The following is a 21,188-nucleotide window of genomic DNA, read 5'->3' on the forward strand; positions in this document are numbered from 1 at the left end:
GTCGGAATGAGCAAAAAAATTATTTGGAGAAAAAGTCAACATTTTATTCCAAAGCAAATATCTCAGCGTCTGTAAGGGGTAAAAAGCAGCGAGGAAAGTAGAAAATATCACCTTTACAATCATCAAACAACGAAGATATCGCAATAGTCGCTAATAGAACCCAACTTTTAATTTGTTGGGATTTTAATAATAATTTGGTTGGGGACCCAGCAAAAATTCGGATCCAGTAGTCATTACGTAAACCATTACAAAGTAATGTAAACAAGCTTCTTTTCCCATTACAAGTAATCTAAAAACTATTGGGATACTTCTTAAAAAAATTACAAGGCAAACCTACTTACTTTGCTCCTCACTAAGTAATGAGGACGGTGGCACAGTGAGTGTGTGTCCGACTATAAATCCTAGGGTTGTGTGTTCAACGCTCACTGTCGGCACGCGAGTTTTTTTTTAATTAAAAAATAACAGTTCGTGGTGCACATGTGCACTGCACATTTAAGTTCTTAAGCAACCCTTAATGTTCGTGAGCGTGGCATAGTATGTAGTGTCTTTGGCTAGAAATCAGAGGGTTCATGTGTTCAACTCGCACAGCGAGCGAAATAAAATAAAGTAAAATAAAAGTAAGAAGTGTGATGAAATTAAAAAAAAATCTCTACATCAACTGTTCTAAAAATAGAATTTTTTTCAACTTACTTTTCAACTTCTAGTGGCCATAGAATAACTACTTATTCTAATGGTCATAAAATAACTACAAACTGAGTGCGACATGCCCTTGTAGAAATAATGGGGAAGAAAGGGGGTTTGTGAGTAGTTACGGCTGCCAAAAATCCCTTACAAAACCCATGATTTTGGCAGGACTTTTTTTGCTGGGGACCATCTAAAAGCAAAGCCTGACTAAGAAAGTAGAAAATCCCATCTTTAAATTTATGCAAAGAAGGTTGGCGTAGGTGGTCAAATACTAGAAATATCGCAATAGTCGGTAAAACATCCCTTTTTCCACTTTTTCTGCAATCACACTACAGGTCGGAATTTTGATCGGATCACGAAATTTTCACACAGATAGAAGCATATTGATGTTGGTGATGTCGATAGTAATCAAATATAAAATTAAATATTAATTATTTTGGTTCAGTTCGCCTTAAGTCATTTGGTATAAAAGCCAGATAGGTGAAAACTTTCGTATCTCCCTAAACGACATGTTTTGGAGTGAAAAGATTATGCACAGAGGTATTGGTGTAGGGTATCACATAGTCGGCCCCGTGCCGACTATAGCCTTTTCTCATAGTAGGGTATCCGATCGCCATCTCAAATTGCAAGCTTCTCCTTTGTGATATACTCTTACCTTTTTTAAAATTACGCGTTGATCGGACTATTATTGCGACCTACAGAGCCGCTACAAAATTGGATAAAAATTATTTGTTTTGGTCCATTTCACCCGCCAAATGTTTCAAGATCATCACCAATAACAATTGGTGTCTATTCCGGTCTGAACCCGACCTCCATGTAAAATTTCGTGACGATCGGTCCATTATTGCGGCTTAAAGTTTGATTACAATTTACGAGTATAATTGAAAGACGAACGGACGGACGCACATCTCAAAATCATTTTATTACGTCGAGATATGAAGATTGGTATACCATATTGGGGGTCTCCGACGAATATTTCGCGGTGTTACATGAATTTTTGCCAAAACAAACTTATAATACCCTTTACACATAGTGGTGTAGGGTATAAAAAGTCGTGGCCAACAATTTTCGTCGCCAGAAGATGCTGTAAAAACGTTTAAAACCCATATTTTGGAGGTTTCTCAATCGGAGTGGTTGCTTCAACAAATGGTTTGAGCGCATGAAAAAGTGTATAAAACATGCTGGAGACTACTTAAGAAAACAATAAAACTACTTTAGCTAAGATGCGGAAGGTATTTTTCAAGGATACCAATATTTTTAATTGACCCTCAACATTTTATGTCTTAATAAATTATAATTATATTGTGGTAGTGCAGGGTATCATATAGTCACCTCGCCATACTTTGATCCTTTCTTGACTTATTTAATCATTACTTTCGTGATGTCATTCAAAATTTAAAAATATATTCTTGTATACATAAGCGCGAAATGTTCCCAATAGGACGAATATTGTACGTTTTCTTCCATTTCATCCACTTCGAACTTAGTAGAAATTGTCGCTATAATATACGTGTTAAAAGTGCGGACGAAATTATTCAAGGATACCAACATTTTTAATTGGCCCTCAACATTTTATATCTTAATAAAGTTATACACTCAAGGGCTAACACATTGTTATTTATTGTAAACAATTTTTTGTAATTTAATAAAAATCATGTTGTTTGGTTGAAGTATAAATATTTTGTTTACAAACAAGACAATTATAAATAATGGCGATCTCATCTACATAAACTCTGCGGCATGAATAAAACAGTAGCGTTTAAAAATATTTACATTTTTGTTGTTTTTTTTTATTTGAAAATTTTGTCTATTAAGCGAAGGTCCTTTTTTATTAATTTTTATTTAATTTCTCGTTGAAAAAGTAAAGCTTGAGCCAGGCTGGGGTTCGAACCCACGGAAAAACACATGGAAAAAAGTGTTGGCACGACGTGTTAGTGTTCAGGACCAAACTCATAACATTCAAAGGCTACGATAAGCGTTTGTCATGAAAGCCATACAAAGATTTGAACAAAAAATTTAACTTTGTAAAAAACAAATTGCATTTGAAAGAGGAAAAAAGTTAGATGATAGCGAAGCCGCCCCACAATCGATTTGTCTGAGGAGCCTTCCTAAACCAAAGGTGAAACATGTCATGTCACACAGTGGTGGTTGTGTGGGTTTGTATCGCCGGCTTTCCTTTTTCAAAAAGCATCTTGGTCAGTAAGCTCGTCTCTAACGAGAAATTAATTAAAAATTTACAATTTTTTGTCGAAATGCAATATAGTTGTTTTTCAATTTTACCCTTCAAATAAACAACAAGTAAAAAAGTATCAGTCAGCTTTGCTGACAGAGATATACCCTCAGCCTGTGTATATTGAAACAATTTTTTCTCAGAAAACGTATGTATTTAGGGGGTTCTAAAAATTTTGGATGTATGAACCGACAAAAATGTTGATTAGGATTAAAGATCAAAAGTATTGCGGAGGAGATACGTAAAGGAATGGATCGACATTGACCATTATGGAAGTGGTTCTCCAGCCACTACATATGGTGCCATAGGGGGTTTTTACATCCTTCGGGCTGTTTGCTCAAGAAGTATGGATTTGCCCCGAAATTTTGTGTGGGAGGTACCGAATGGAGTGGAGTTATCTTGCGCTCCAACCACCTCACACGGTGTCATAGGGTTTTTTGGCAACTTTGGGGCTATTTTCTCAGGAAGTGTGGACTTGCCCCTGATGAAACTTGTACCGTCGTATAGGGGGTAGTGAATACAAGTTGCTAAAACAAAAATCAAAGCGATTCGAGAGCAGGTCCTAAACTGAACTTATCCCAAATTTTTTGTGGGAGGTACCCGAAGGAGTGGACCGATTGAGTCCATATTGAAAACTCATCTAAGTCTGGTAGACATTTTACGATTTTCAAAGTATGTACCAAATCGGTTACTCCCTTAAAGAGTTATCGTACGTACAAATTTTCCGAACATTTTCGAACTTCTGGGGGGAGGTACCGGAAGAAGTGGACCGATATAACCCATCTTCGAACTTAAACTAAGTTTGGACAAAATATTACGAAAGCCAAATTTTGGATCGAATCGAGGCACATTTTGCCCGTATGAAAGTGTATATGGCGAAAAACAAAAATGTTTTACAATCGATGAATCCGAGTTTCACCCATTCAGAATTCGCGGAATGTTAGCATATTCTATATAGTATGATAAACATTCTTTAAAATGAAGTGTTTTAGGAGGGATCCCATAATATCGACCATTAAAATTAATTTACGTGGAAGCTGTGTTGGCATCAATGTAGAAAAATAGGTAAAAATGGGTTGAAGCCAACAAGTTTTTTTATGCTCCATTCCGATTTCTGGCTTAACCTTACATTTTATAGACATATGCCCAAAGAAAGACTCAAAGAATACTTCATGGGCAATATGATACTAGTGTATCATTTTTCGATATATCCACTACATCCACCTAAAATTGATGCTGACATTTTGAAGCCGGAATTTCGGGGTTTTTTGAATTTTTTTAATAATCCGGACGCGCAACAAGATAATATTCCAAACTCATAATAGGATTATAAAACTCGTGATTTTACGTCGTTTATGGCTTATCTCATGAGTGTGCTCCTTACAGCATCCTAGTAATTGGAGTCTAAAGTCCAATATTTGATGTGTGATTTTTTTTAAAAAACCTATTTTTAGCGTTTAAAATTTACAAGTGTCATTCAATTTCCTTGTACCCCGCGTGAATTTAGTTTTTTTACGCGACGGATCTAATGAGCCCATCCGCGATCGAATCCATCCACTAAAACCTCGGATATAGATACCCTGAAAATAGGAAAATCAGCAAAAATTTATTTTGACAAATCCGCGTACCAAACCGCGATTTTTTTTAAATTTTTTTACGTAAGTGGAATCCTTTATACGCGATTACAATATTTGCGAAAACGCGTGTCATAAATTACAGAGATTCGCGAGTAATATAGGATTTTTACCAAAAATAGAAAGTGGAGGCACATCCGCGGTTCTTGAAGAATCTGATTGAAATATGTGCAGATAAACATATTTTTGATGGGTGCTACTGAAACCGGATGCGCATCAAAATCGTATGCAAATTGCGCGATTTTTACCCACTTTAATGTTTTTTGAATTGTGTGATGCAACTGGCGGCACACTTTGACCGCAGAGTGAAACATCGAAATATGCATAAATATTGAAAGAGATTGATTCGCTGTATCCAAAAACGAATGCGCATCAACTGATTTTATTTTATTCGCGAATAATAGGCTTTTTAATTTACACATTTTTTGAATGATTGTAATTTCAATATTACTCTTAATTTTCTATCCTTATAAGTTATCACAGTAAGCAAATAAGCTTTCACGATGGTAAACCATATTTCTTGATGAAGTTTTAGTAGTACACATTAATTATTGTATGGGATTTTAGCAAAATAGTTGGAGAACTCCTAAATATTTTTTTTAATTTTTCGAATCAAACCAAAAAATATATTTGCAACAATATTTTTCAACAATAAGTTTTTCTCTTTTGTTGTTGCTATAATATGCAATTTATGTACCCAATCTCTATAAATTTGGTATCATATTTTTATACGCATTGTCTAGATTCCGCATATATTTTTTAATTTATTTTTAAGTGTTTGTACGGACTCTGGGACAGGATAATTTGGATTTTCTTAAAATTTTTTGTACTATTTGTTGATTTTCCGCGAAAATAATAATAGATTTAATAACTATTTAAACATCTACGAATAGATATGGAATGCTGTTAACGATTTATGCATAAATTTTCTCATAACAACAAATAAGATATTTTTAAATATTTTTTCTTTATATGATAATAAAAACCGCCATAACTTTTGCGCGCATCGTCCAATTTTGTGAACGCGAACAGATTTGAAACCAGAATTTTTTTCTTAACCTCTATGCCAAAAATTGTAGATGTGCTCGCAAAAAATTTTTTTAATTTTTTTCAAATGGAATTGCAAAGGATTTTTGTTTTTCGCCATATACCCTCGTTAGCATAAATGCTGAGGGTATAAAAAGAGGTTAAGTACTTTGAACTAGACAGCAAGATTGATGTTATCCATTACCATAAGCCATTCGATAGGAACGTCGGAACGCCATTATAATATGTGCATGTGTCATATTTGGTTATATTAAACCAATTCGATATACATATTGTCTTGCAGAGATTGATATAGATTTTTTCTAATCAGAAGAAATATAATAAAAATACTTATTGTTTAAATGAAGTATATATGATTCAATTATTTTTAGAAAATATGCATATATTGTATTTTTGTTTTCTACTGTAATTATTTGTATTGGCATCGGCCCATGGACATGCAAATGAATCATCATTATAAAGCAATCATTATTGTTTGAATGTGTGCAATTTTAATATCAACATTTGCCAATAACAATGAAAACAACAAATTCAATAAGACCACTCCATTACGATTCGATGCAGTTGAACATCAACGACAGATACAAATGTAACCAGAAACATATCCAGTTTCATATTCATTTTCAGTGGTGCACAGTGACATTGAACTTCATTAAAACAGATCAGACAAACTGATGTCAGCCGCTGTGAACTTTTTTTAAGTATACAATCTTCATTCCGTTACATTCCCAGCAACATGTTAACTTGTACTGTAAAATTATTAAAACTTGTATTTAAAATATGTATATTTATTTACATTTAAATTCCATATAATACAAATGGAGATCTCAGAGTGAAATCGGACACTTTTTGATATCCCTTAGTTTTTTATATCCCTTAGTTTTTACTGTGGCGATACTGCTCATCAGCGAAACATTTCACTATATTTTCAGATTTTTTATTTACTCACAGGTTCAGTGATTTCGCGCTTTGAAAAAGAAATACTCATATCTTCTTTAATAATGATTCAAATAGAAAAAATCTTTTTTCTATTTTTTGTTTTTTTTTCCAGCTATCTAATAAAAGATAGGAAAAAATTGCACTGTAGTAAATTTTTTATCAATGATTGTACTCTTCGATTTTCTTGAAAATTTTCTGTATTTGACTATGATAATTTACAAAAATTTTAAGTCATATTTGGTAGTAAGATTCGAATAATTGCTATTTTGTGTGTTTTTTTTTAATATTTGTCACTACAATTCTTCCTTTTTACCATTGTGAAAAATTTGTTATTTTGCCAAATAATAACCACAATGTGGAAAAGGGTATTATAAGTTTGTTTTGGTAAAAATTCATGTAACACCGCGAAATATTTGTCGGGTCTCCGATGTGGTATACCAATCTTCATATCTCGACGAGATAAAGCGATTTTGAGATGTATGTCCGTCCGTCCGTCTGTCCATTATAAATTGTAAACACGCTTCAGGCCGCAATTATGGACCGATCGTCACGAAATTTTGTATTGCGGTCGGGTTCAGATCAGAATAGATCCCTATTCTTATTGTTGATGATCGTGAAATATTTAGCGGGTGAAATGGACCAAAAACATAATATTTATCCAATTTTCTAGCGGCTCTGTAGGTCTCAATAATAGTCCGATCAACGCGTAATTTTAAAAAAGGTAAGAGTATATCACAAAGGAGAAGCTTGCAATTTGAGATGGCGATCCGATAATATTTAGAGGGTTAAATGGACCAAAACTTTTGTGTGAAAATTGTGAAAATTTTTAATATACAACTTATATCTTAATTGCTGGAAGTGACATTCCGGACAAGTGCGATATACTTGAAAGTGGAACGTTTGACCTTTCAATTGATGCCAATTATGTTGGTGTGCATGATCTGATAACAGAGTTACAGCCTAATATATTCCGTTATTTGTAGTGTAATAATAAACTCGCTAGAAGTCGCAATTATGCATCAATAGTCACGAAATTTTGCACCGGGTAAGAGTATAGGTCGAACAAGTAAAAAAGCATTAAGTTCGTCCGGGCGGAACTTTTCATACCCTCCACCATAAATTACACTGGTCAACACGACTTTTGTTTCAACCGAAGTTGTTGTTGTTTCTAAATGAAATCGGCGAGCTATTTTCAAATCTGGTCACGGTTTTTCTCCATCAGCTCTTGTTCTTGAGATATAGCTCAAAATCGGTTTTTACGAGTTTTACCCAGAATTTCGTTATTTTCGAATACAAACAACTATTATTTCGGGTTTTTCGACGCTAATATATTAAGAGGATGTTGCACGCTCGATACAAAACGTTTTTTGAAATAATTATGGCGAGTATTTATCAAAAAATATAGAAAACATACGATGAATCTTGTAAAAATTGCATATTTTGAGTACTTTAAGCTGTAATTACGTCATCGGGGGAAGTCATAGAAGCTTCATATGGCATTCCGGATATGCTCAGGGTGTCTGCTATATAGTCCAGTATTCAAATATTTAATATAAAGTTCATAGCGCCCACGATTCGCCCATAACCTAAAAATCGTCATGAAGACTGCTAAAGGGAAATCATTTACCTGTGATATCATTACCAATTATGCCATCTATTTTCAATGGCAGTCTTCATGACGATTTTTAGGTTATGGGCAATCGTGTGCGCTATGAACTTTATATTAAATATTTGAATACAGGACTATATAGCAGACACCCTGAGCATATCCGGAATGCCATATGAAGCTTCTATGACTTCCCCCGATGACGTAATTACAGCTTAAAGTACTCAAAATATGCAATTTTTACGAGATTCATCTTATGTTTTCTATATTTTTTGATAAATACTCGCCATAATTATTTCAAAAAACGTTTTGTATCGAGCGAGCAACATCCTCTTAATATATTAGCGTCGAAAAACCCGAAATAATAGTTGTTTGTATTCGAAAATAACGAAATTCTGGGTAAAACTCGTAAAAACCGTTTTTGAGCTATAACTCAAGAACAAGAGCTGATGGAGAAAAACCGTGACCAGATTTGACAATAGCTCGCCGATTTCATTTAGAAACAACAACAACTTCGGTTGAAACATTCAAATTTTTCAATTTTGTTGAGCAGTGTTATCCATTCCTGTCCCCAACTTTAAGTGAGTACGTTAAAATATCAGATAATGTACATAAAATGCTTCATTCGGGAGGCCCTTTTTTATGGTGCCTATATCTAACTGTTGACAATTTTTGGTGGGCTAGAAATTGGGAGGTACTGTTATATAGGGGTTATAATAAAACATGGGCCTATGTTGACAGTTTTTGATGGGAGCTTTTAATGTCAAAAAACTCCTAATTCGGTTAAAAATTGCAGCTAGAATCCTCAAAATACCGAAAATTGGTACATAACATGGGGACACCAAATGTCATTAACAGCTAGTTCGGAGGTATGTGGGCTATACGAAAATATGAACTTAAATGAACAATTTTTGTTGCAGAATTTTTGTTGACTTTTAAATTTCAAATTACAGAAAGTTCGTCCAAAAAATAAAGCTAAGGTACGGAAAATATAGACCTACGTTCGGTTAAACATTTTAAGTAAAATCCTCAAAGTACCGAAAATCGGGAAGTATCGTTGTATTGGGGATATGTTGAAAATTGTTGATGCAGATGTGTGGTGACCACTACAACCTTCAAATGTCAAATTACAGTTAGTTCTGTTAAAAATTGTAGCTAAAATTGCCAAATTACTGAAAATTGGGAGGTACCGTTACATGGGAGCTATATCCAAACATGGACCTATGTTGACAATTTTTGATGGAGAGGTGTTGCGACCACTAAGAACTTCAAATGTCAAATTACTGCTAGTTCGGTTTAATATTGTAGCTAAAATCATCAATTTACTGAAAATCGGGAGGTACCGTTATATGGGGGCTTTCTTGACAATTTTTGGTGGAGAGGTGTGGTGACCACTAAGAATTTCAAATGTCAAATGTTCAAATTACAGATAATTCGGTTAAAACTTGTTGATAAATTTCTCAAAATACCTGAAATCGGGCGGTAACGTTATATGGGGGCTATTCCAAAACGTGGACCTATGTCCACTAGTTATATAAGTTTATTGACATTTAAGAACCCTAAATGTCAACTGATAGCTAAATCGGTCTGAAAATGTAGATAAAAACGTCAAAATGCCGTAAAACGGGGGTACCGTTATATGGGGGCTATACCAAAACGTGGACCTAGGTCCACAACTTTTGTTTTATAAGTTTAGTTACACTTAAGAACCCTAAATGTCAAATTATAGCTATATCGGTCTGAAATAGTAGCTAAAAACGTCAAAATACCGTAAATCAGGGGTACCGTTATATGGGGGCTATACCAAAACGTGGACATAGGTCGACAAGTTTTGTCACATAAGTTTATTGACATTTAAGAACTTCAAATGTCAAATTATAGCTAAATCGGTCTGAAAATGTAGCTAAAACCGTCAAAATACCGTAAATCGGGGGGTACCGTTATATGGGGGCTATACCAAAACGTGGACCTATGTCCAAAACTTTTGTTATATAAGTTTATTGACATTAAAAACCCTAAATGTCAAATTATAGCTACATCGGTCTGAAAATGTTGCTAAAAACGTGAAAATACCGCAAATCGGGGGGTACCGTTATATGGGGGCTATACCGAATCGTGGACCTATGTCCACAACTTCCAATATATAAGTTTATCAACACTTAAGAACCCTAAATGCCAAATTATAGCTACATCGGTCTGATAATGTAGCTAAAAACGTCAAAATACCGTATATCGGGGGGTACCGTTATATGGGGGCTATACCAAAACGTGGACCTATGTCCACAACTTTTATTATATAAGTTTATTGATACTTAAGAACCCTAAATGTCAAATTATAGCTATATCGGTCTAAAAATGTAGCTAAAAACGTCAAAATACCGCAAATCGGGGGTACCGTTATATGGGGGCTATACAAAAACGTGGACCTATGTCCACAAGTTTTGTTATATATGTTTATTGACACTTAGGAACCCTAAATGTCAAATTATAGCCAAATCGGTCTGAAAATGTAGCTAAAAACGTCAAAATACCGTAAATCGGGGGGTACCGTTATATGGGGGCTATACCAAAACGTGGACCTATGTCCAAAACTTTTGTTATATAAGTTTATTGACATTAAAAACCCTAAATGCCAAATTATAGCTACATCGGTCTGATAATGTAGCTAAAAACGTGAAAATACCGCAAATCGGGGGGTACCGTTATATGGGGGCTATACCAAAACGTGGACCTATGTCCACAACTTTTATTATATAAGTTTATTGATACTTAAGAACCCTAAATGTCAAATTATAGCTATATCGGTCTAAAAATGTAGCTAAAAACGTCAAAATACCGCAAATCGGGGGTACCGTTATATGGGGGCTATACAAAAACGTGGACCTATGTCCACAAGTTTTGTTATATATGTTTATTGACACTTAGGAACCCTAAATGTCAAATTATAGCCAAATCGGTCTGAAAATGTAGCTAAAAACGTCAAAATACCGTAAATCGGTGGGTACCGTTATATGGGGGCTATACCAAAACGTGGACCGATATAGCCCATCATCGAACTTGACCTGCCTGCAAACAAAAGACGCATTTTCCCAAAATTTCAGCGTCCTATCTCCATTTTTGTGGATGCTAGAGTGATTACCACAGACGGACGGACGGACGGACGGATGGACGTGCTCAGATAGACTTAGAATTTTACCCTGATCAAGAATATATATACTTTATAGGGTCGCAAATGAGTATTTCAATGCGTTACAAACGGAAAAACAAACTTAATATACCCTCCATACTATGGTGGAGGGTATAAAAAGATGCCTACAATTTTGAATGATGATCTGATATTCTTTAGCGGGTGAAATGGACAATTACTTTTTTATGAAAAATATAAAAATTTTATTTTTGGTCGATATTTTAATTCCTTGAGGACATATATATTTCGCAAAGTAGCCCATATATGGGAAAAAACTACTGACCTTTCCTCTGATGTAAATTGCAGTAAAGTGTTTGCTAGATAACGAGCCTACTGCCTAATATATAATGGGTTCTGTGTAGAGAACCACATTTTTGTCCCATGCTACATATTGTCTCTCCAAAAGTTTATGTAACACCACGAAATATTCGTCCTAAACCCCTTATTTGGTATGCCAAAATTCACATCTCGACGAGATAAAGCGATTTAGCGTTGTGTGTCCGTCCATTAAAAATTGTAAACAAGCTTAAGGCCGCAATTATGGACAGATTGTAACGAATTTCTTAAGGAGGTTGGGTTCGGGCCAAAATAGAAATGATTAGTTTTTGCTGATGATCGCGAAATGTTCAGGGAATGAAATGGACCAAAAACAAAATTTTAACCAATTTTGTAGCGGCTCTGTAGGTCAAAATAATAACCCGCAAAGTTGTAAACAAAATTTGAGTTTATGATGAAGAAGAAGCGTACAAACCAACGTGAATATCAGATAATACTTAGCGGGTTAAATGGACTGAAACTTTTGTGTGAAATTGGTAAAAATTTCAATAACGTAGCGGTTAAACAGCGAATGTAGTAGTACTACATGAGTGGGTTTCATTACATTTTAGTTTGTGTGAACTAAATTTTCCTTTCCTGCTACAAAAATGTCTTTGTCATGCTAGATAACTTTTTGGTTTTGGTCATAAGTATTATACATTACATCTCTGATATTTGATAATTAAATTTGCACAATCATTGAAAAGAAGTTCCGTGGGGAGCGATAGTCCAGGGATAGTGGTATAGGGTATCCGATGGTCGGCTCCGTCCGACTATAGACTTTTCTTACTTGTTTTACATTCGTTTTGTTGTTTTAATTACGAATTTACCTAAAGCATCCTAAAAGAGTTTAATTTTTCGAGTTTGAAAATGGTTCAGCAATTATTGTACCAGCGGGTATTACTGAATTAAGTTTATTGTGCCTGCGATAGGATTATTCATTACATTCTCAAATTCAAATGCTCCTTCGTATAGGCTTATTTTGAAGTACAGGTATGCCGCAAAAAATCCAAAAACCGCAAAACGCTTTTACAAGCCATTTACCACAAAGCTATGCAATATTTGTCAACAAGAAAAAATCCAAAATAAGAACTACTAAAAAATAATGATAGTCTTTTTAAAAAAAAATCATAATTTTTTTGGTCTGCACAACTAGGGATAACTCCTTAATCAAATTTTATTTAAAGTGTTGGATCGAACAAAAGTTTTAAGTTTTGATACAACCAACATACTGTGTTTACTACAAAACATTCAGGTTTTGATATTGACAAAATATTCAGGTGATAACACCACATAAACAACAAATTATTTTCTTTCTCATCCTCTCATTTTGTTATCTTCGTACCAAACATTCAGGTTCCCGTTGACGAAATATTCAGGCGGAGACAATGGATACTCTCTGCAAAGTTCAACCAATGAGTTTCTCACTCTCACAAATTGTCAATTTCGAGTTTGTTTCTTAAGTCATCTATTAAAGTGATTATAAATCAGTGGTGATTGAAATAGTAAAAGAGATGTTCTTTGATGTCTCATTTTCTATTTACTTTTTTTTTTTAATGAATGTTGTATAAAAACCAAAACAGGCAAAAACTGTTTTAATGCAGAGAATTATACAATCAGCTGTTAGGCTAAGGGTATATACTAGGTTTAAGACTTTTTTAAAACCTCATATCCCAGTATCATATTATAGCGAGCTTTTACCTAAGATTATATAAAATCTTATTTAAACTGTGATTCGCTAAGGTGAAAGCTTCCGCACAAAACGCTTTTAAAGTTTTTATGAAGTCACTGTAAGCAAAACAAACTTTAGGGCCACACGACATACGCAAAACAAAAACTACTGAACTGATTTTCCTGAATTTGTCACGGAATTTACAGGGATGGCCTCCGTTGAAAATAGGCGGGGTACATCCCCGATACCCTATTTGTTTAAAAAGTGCTATATCTATTTAATAAAAATCAAATGTCGTTCGTTGGTAATGACATCAGTTGAGAACGGCTGGATAATGGAAAGGTCGATTTGGATAATTTTTTTTGGAAATTTTCGCCATAACTCAACTTAGGTTTTTGTGCAAAGGGAATTTGACCGCCCCCCCTTCTACGCCCAATTTTTCCAATTTTAATTTTTTCTACAACAACTACAGAACTGATTTTCCGGAAATTGTGAGGGAATGTACAGGGTTGGTCCCCGGAGAAAATAGGCTACATATTACTTGAACTTAGGAAAGGGCGGGGTACTTCCCCTATAACCTACTTCTTTAAAAATTCTATATTTATAATAATTACGAATGTATCGGTATGGAAATTAATTTTCTAGACAATTGTGGTTGTGTCTTCGACCTTACCTACTTAATTGGAACCCAAAGACTTGACAACTTGCACATTTTAAAATATGTTACATCTAAAGAACTATTGAACCGATTTTACTGAAATTTTCAGGGAATATACAGGGATGGTCCCCGGTGAAAATATGCTGCGTGTTTTGTGTGCTATTTAAAATAAATGTATCGGTTTGAAAATTCACGAATTAATCTACAATCTAGGTACTTTTTTGGTCATAAAGACGCGACCACGCTTACTTTTTTAAATATGTTATAGTCCAAAACTACTGAACCGATTTCATATTTGCAGCCAAAATACCTGACAGCGCCCAATTGTTTTATATGTGTTATGTCTTGATAACTGATGACCACGACCACTCTTTTCAATACATTATTTTTTCGAAACTTCTAAACCTTATTTCATGTAATTCTCAGAAATGTTCAGGAATGTCCCGTAGTCCAAAATGCTATATATGTTTATGAATTTCGCCTATTGTTTTATAATCGCTATATTTGCTAAACTGATGAAAGCATCGGCTTGCAAATTAATTTTCTAGACAACGATGGCCCCTCAAACAAATGTTCTCTCTTGGTGTCCGAAGTCCCGACCACGGACAGTTTTTAAGTATTTCGAAAACTAACGAACCCATTTTCATGACATTTTATAGAATGTGCATGTAGGCATGAATTTCGAAGGTGGCGCGGTATCTCCCCTATTAAGAAAAACGATATATTTACAAGTTTCCTTAAATGGAGAAGTTCAAAAACATAAGTCTCAATAAGCGGGAGAATTTGACTTTACCTTTTTTCAACATTTATAATTAGATCGCTTTAGGTAAAGATAGGGGATATGGACGATAATAAATCCTTACAAGCATAATTGGACGAACAAATCCGACAAAGTCCGTAAAAGAAAAGAAAGGTTAAAGACAAAATCTGTTGCTAAATTTAAAATTCTCAATGAATAACTGGGTTTGACCATGGACCCGAAGAAATGAGGTAGAAAATACCTATTTTTTTGAATTCTAAAGCATAAAGTCCACAAAAAGTTATCATTAAAACTCTTTTCGGCCCCTACAGATCGGACTACTGGGTATAAATATTGTCTGTCCGGTTGAGTGAAGCGGACGATAAATCTCGTGTGGATAAACCAATTTTGTCCAAAATTTGGTCTTCGTAAATTTTTTTAAAACCTTCCAGCAAAAATTCGGTTATGTTAGCCATGATGTAACCTATTACGAAGTAATGTAAACCAAAATAACTACTTATATTACTCCTTTCTAGAGATGGATAGTGGGTAAATACCCAATGGGTAAATACCCGGTAATTTGGGTAAATTGGGTAAATACCGGGTAAATACCCATTTGGGGGTATTTATTTGGGTATTTACTATATTGAATAGCAAATACAACATCTTACACCCTATTTCTGGGTTTAGGTTGTGAAATCGTTTCAAAATGGACAGTTTTACAATACTTTAAACAAGTGGGAAAATACTTGGGAAAATACCCGGGTATTTACCCAAATGTTGGGTAAAAACTCGTTAACTGTCGAACCACTGGACGTAGGCTGACGAAATTTGGCTCAAATCTTACTTACATCAAGAGAACATCTGGTATTTAAAATTGGGTCCATGTTTTGATATAGCCCCCATATAGCCGTACCTCCCGATTTAAGGTATTTTTCACCTATTAGTCACATTTTACAACCAAATGGGCTGTAATTTGGCACAGTGAGTCATCAATGAGTATAAAATAACTTTGCAAAATTTTTTTTCATATAAGGGTGCCCCGAATAGTGGTTAAAAACTCTTTATCTGCCGAGCCACTTGACGTAGACTGAAAAATTTTGGCTCAAAACATTCTTATATCAATAGTATTAAAGGTATTGAAAATGGAGTCCCTGGATCCATGTTTTGGTATAGCCCCCATATAGCCGTACCTCCCGATTTAAGTTATTTTTCATCTATTAGCCACATTTTACAACCAATTTGGATGTAATTGGCACAGTGAGTCCTCAAGGAGTTAATATATACTTGCACAAATTTTTCAATGTAGATCCACGATTTCTTTTAGCCCCAACATAAGGGTACCCCGATTTCGAGTATTTACCCAAACCTTGGGTAAAAACTCTTTAACTGCCGAACCACTTGACGTATGCTGACGAAATTTGGCTGAAATTTTACATATACCAAGAGAACATCTGCTATTGAAAATGGGGTCTCTGGGTCCATGTTTTGATATAGCCCCCATATAGCCGTACCTCCAGATTTAAGGTACTTTTTAACTATTAGCCACATTTTACAATCATATTGGCTGAAATTTGGCTCAGTGAGCTCTCAATATGTAGAAAATATCCTTGCAAAGATTTGTAAACATAGGTCCACGTTTTTTATAGCCCCCCTTTTAAGGGTACCCCGATTTCGAGTATTTACCCAAATGTTGGGTAAAAACTATTTATCTTCCGAAGCAATTGACGTAGGTTGCAAAAATTGGACTGAAATCTTTGTTTTATCAAATAGCTTCTGGTACTGAAAATGGGATCTTTGGGTCCATGTTTTGATATAGCCCCCATATAACCCTACCTCCAGATTTCAGAAACCCATATTGGGGCTACAAGAAAACGTGGACATACATATTGGGAACTCACTGTACAAAATTACAGTCAGTATGATTATAAAATGTGGCTAATGGGTAAAAAATACCTTAAATCGGGAGGTACGGCTATATGGGGGCTATATCAAAACATGGACCCAGGTACTCCATTTTCAATACCTTTAATACTATTGATATAAGAAAGATTTGAGCCAAATCTTGTTAGACTACGTCAAGTGGTTCGACGGTTAAAGAGTTTTACCCACTTTTGGGTAAATACTCGAAATCGGGGTACCCTTTCATTTTCCATTTTCAATACCTTTAATACTATTGATATAAGAAATTTTTGACACAATTTTCGTCCTCATACATCAAGTGGTTCGACAGTTAAAGAGTTTTTAACCACCATATCGGTAAATACTCGGGTATTTACCCAAGTATTTACCCACTTGTATAAAGTATTGTAAAAATGTCCATTTTGAAACGATTTCACAACATATACCCAAGATAGTAAATGCCCAAATAAATACCCACAAATGGGTATTTACCCACCGTGTTGGTATTTAACGGGTATTTACATCTCTACTCCTTACTAAGTAATGTGTACCGTGGCGCAGAGCGTGTGTGTCCGACAACAAATCAGAGGGTTGCGTATTCAAAGCTCACCGCCGGCCGGGTACTTTTTGTTAAACAAAACAAAGAACAGTTGGTGGTGCACATGTAGGCACATGTTCGTTCGCGTCGCCTAGTGTGTTGTGTGTTCGGCTACAAATCAGACCCAGCAAAATGTTCGATGCCATTCAATCATGGGTGCAAGTGATCTGGCATGTCATCTTTTTAGCATCTTCATCAATGAATTTTATATGAGCGTGGAACCCAAAAGATGCTATTCATTTTTGGAGCCAAAGCATGTCATTTTCACCAACCCTTTGCAATGACATTATCATTACGACGAGAGTTTTTACAACGATGGTTGTGATTTCGAGTTTCCGACAACATCAAGCCTATTGTAAATAATTAATCTTATATATATATAAAAAATTATATAAATAAAAACACAAAATGCATTTCTATTGGATCGATGGAATGGGTTCAAATGCTAATGAAAAGATCGGATCTTTCACGACTTCCTTTGCATTGGTTCAAATGCTAATGAAAGATCGGATCTGTCACGACTTCGTTTGAAGCAATGCAAAAGATGCCATGAAATCAAGACATCGCATGGAACCCCTTTCTTAAAATTTTGCTGGGGAAGTTCGCATGATCATATCCCGTAGAGAGCAAAATAAAATAAAAAATGAATTATTTAGAAATTAAAACAAATTCACACCTAAACAATTCTGAAAATAGAAAAATAATGTCTTTTAGCTTATTTTTCTACTGTCCTAGCGGTTCATATTACCACGGTACAAGTTTTTTGCGGGCACGTCCATATTTCCTGAGAAAATTGTCAAAAGCTAAAAAAAGCCCATACGGTCATAAAGCGTAGAAGATGGTCGTTCCTTAATGGACCCCGACGACTAATAGTGGACCCCGAATAATTGTCAACTACGAATAATAATAGAGTACGACTAATGGTCGCCCACAATTATCTACGACTTTTAGAAAGTACGACTTTTAGAAATTTTACGGCTAATAATCGATTAACCGAAATCGATTTTACGTATCCGTATTCTATACCGTTTTCCATATTAATTAACTTTTTTACACAAATCGACATTTTTTAAGTATATGAGTTTAATGAAAACCAAGAGAGTATCCCAGCAAAAATCCTCATTACAAACCTCCTTTCCCACCCATTATATTAACAAGGGCATGTCGCGCGAGATATCTGGTTATTTTGTAACCACTGAAATAAGTAGTCAGAATCTACTCGGTATCTACTTATTTCAGTGGTTACAAAATAACCAGAAATTACGCGCGACATGCCCTTGTTAAAATAACGGGTGGAAAAGGTGGTTTGTAATGAGGATTTTTGCTGGGATTTTTTAATGTTTGAAAAAGTTGACGGCCCCCGCAAAAGTTTTAAGAACAATGATGTGTGAATCTGCTTCGGAAATATTCGGACTCTTTACAGAGTATGTGCAGTTTTCGCACTGGCTGCTGTTAAAATTGGGAGGGAAATATATTTGGCTCCATGGTCGGCCTCCATGATGTAACATCCGACGACGGAATGAGGCTGATCGCTTTGTAACGGCAAAACATGGTAGTAGGCGGCTACAGATTCCAGTATATAAAGGCCACGTGCATTCTCTCAGACGAACAACCTAGAAACAAACGGTCGAAAACGTAACGGAAACTGAATGTCGAGAAGCTTTAAATACAACATATACCACAATCCAGACTTCGCTTAACTAACCCGAAAATATGGATTTTTTTAGTAGTTATTTCAAAAGGTTCTAGTTAGATGTTTATAGTCGGTTTGATTTTTTTGGCATGTGGGTTAGGCCGTTTTGGCGCTGAGCGCCTCATATATTCTTGATTAGGGTAAAATTCTAAGTCGAAATGACCATGCCAGTCTGCCCGTCCGTCTATCTGTCTGTTGAAATCACCGCTCGCAATTTTTAAAGATAGAACTTTGTAATTTAGTATAGAAGTTTCTATTACTCCTAGGATGTGTGATATTACAAATGGGCTATATCGGCCCACGTTTTGATATACATAGCTCCCATAGAACGGCACCACCCGATTTTCGGAATTTTGAAGGTTTTAGCCTCATTATCACACCAAAATGGCTGAAACATGGTACTTAGTCCTCGTTGGGGGTATAAATCTTTCCTCCAGAAATTTGTCGGTACAGGTCCATAGACGGTACCCCCCGATTTTCGGCATTTTGAAGGTTGTGGCCACAACAACCTACCGAAACGGTTGATATTAGGTATTTGGTCTTCGTTGCGGGTATAAAACTTTCCCCCAGAAATGTATCGTGATTGATTGTTGTGGCCACAACAACCCACCGAAATGGCTAAAATTTGGTATTTGGTCTACGTTGTAGGTAAAAACTTTTCCGACAGAAATTCGTTGGTATTGATCTATGTTTCGATACAGCCCCGATAGAACGGTACCTCCCGATTTCCGGCATTTTGAAGGTTGTGGCCACAACAACTCACCGAAATGGTTAAAATTTGGTATTTGGTCTTAGTAGGGACCACCGTGGTGCAATACACGCTGGAGGTCCCCGGGCAGTCAACATCAAATTTTCAATGGTGGCAGAATACCCCTCATTAATGTTGGCAACATTTCCTGAGTATTTCAGTCATGTAAAACTTCTCTACAAGTGGTGTTTTAAGACACGCCGTTCGGACTCGGCGATAAACAGTAGGTCCCACATAATTGAGCTCTATATGAATCGGGGTGCAATCATTGATATGAGAAAGGTCTCCTTTGTCTCGTATGGGATGTTTGTGGAACAATTAAAATAGAGTATAAAACATTTCCTCAGACATTTGTTGTTTCCCCAGACATATAGTCCCCATAAAACGGTGCCTGCCGGTTTTCAATAGTGAAAAGTTTGTGGCCTCAATATACCAGCGAAATGGGTGAAATTTGGTAGTTAGTGTTCATTGATGGTATAAAAATTTTCACCTGAAATTTGTAAGTATAAGTCAACGCCTTCGCATAGCTCCACTACAACCCACCGAAACGGCTGAAATTTGGTAATTAGTCTATGTTGGAGGTAAAAACATTCGGTCCACGTTTCGATTTTCGTAATTCTGAAGGTTGTGACATCAATATCCCATCGAAGTTATTAAAAATTTTTGTTTCGTCTTCCAGGTGTTTATAAAATATTCCAAAAGAGAATTATCAGTATAGGTCAACGTATTCCTATATCCCTCATAGAAGCTTACCTTCAAAATACCGCATTATCTGACCGAAATATCGGAATTTTTGTATTTTTTCTTCTTAGAGTCTAAAAACTTTCCGCCAGAAATTTGTCGGAATTGATCGACGTTTTGATATAGCCCCCATAGAACGGTACCTCCCGAAAATCGGCATTTTGAAGATTAGCCACATTGTTTTACCGAACGAAACGAAAGGAAACTGATTATCCCATTTTACTTCAATACAACTGTGGGAGAGGGTATAGCAACTTCGGCCCGGGGGAACTTTACGCGGTTCTTACTTGTTTTGTATTTATATAGCTTATTTATTGGATTTTGACCATTCTTAATATATAGGAAGGTATAAAAACACAAAAACACTCATATTTTGATGAAAACTTTCTACGAAATATGAAAATATCTCTATCCGTTCAAAAGGTACACAATTTTGACAAAGAAAAAACGATTTTGAACCACTGTGCGTTACAAACAAAGAAGCTGAAATTTGGTATTTAGTTTAACTAGGGGTATAAATATTTCTTCATAGGTACACATTCATTCCATCGAAGCACTTTTTTATAAACGGAAGGCACTGAACTTTGATATGTTAATGACAATACGGACCATTGTTTCGTGCATATCATCTTATCTTAACTGGACCATTACTTTCTACTGGCACGTCAGTTCTCACGATATTGTAGGTCTGTGATTATTTGTATGTTTTTTCTTCAATAAAGTGATAAAGCAAACGATCAGTTTGTCATAGCTGCTGCAGATAGAAACTCTTGGTTACAACTAAAAAAAACTCCA

The sequence above is a fragment of the Musca autumnalis genome, unplaced genomic scaffold (genome assembly GCF_047663935.1).
Source record: "Musca autumnalis isolate F117 unplaced genomic scaffold, ASM4766393v1 scaffold_1, whole genome shotgun sequence".
Classification (NCBI taxonomy): Eukaryota; Metazoa; Arthropoda; class Insecta; order Diptera; family Muscidae; genus Musca; species Musca autumnalis.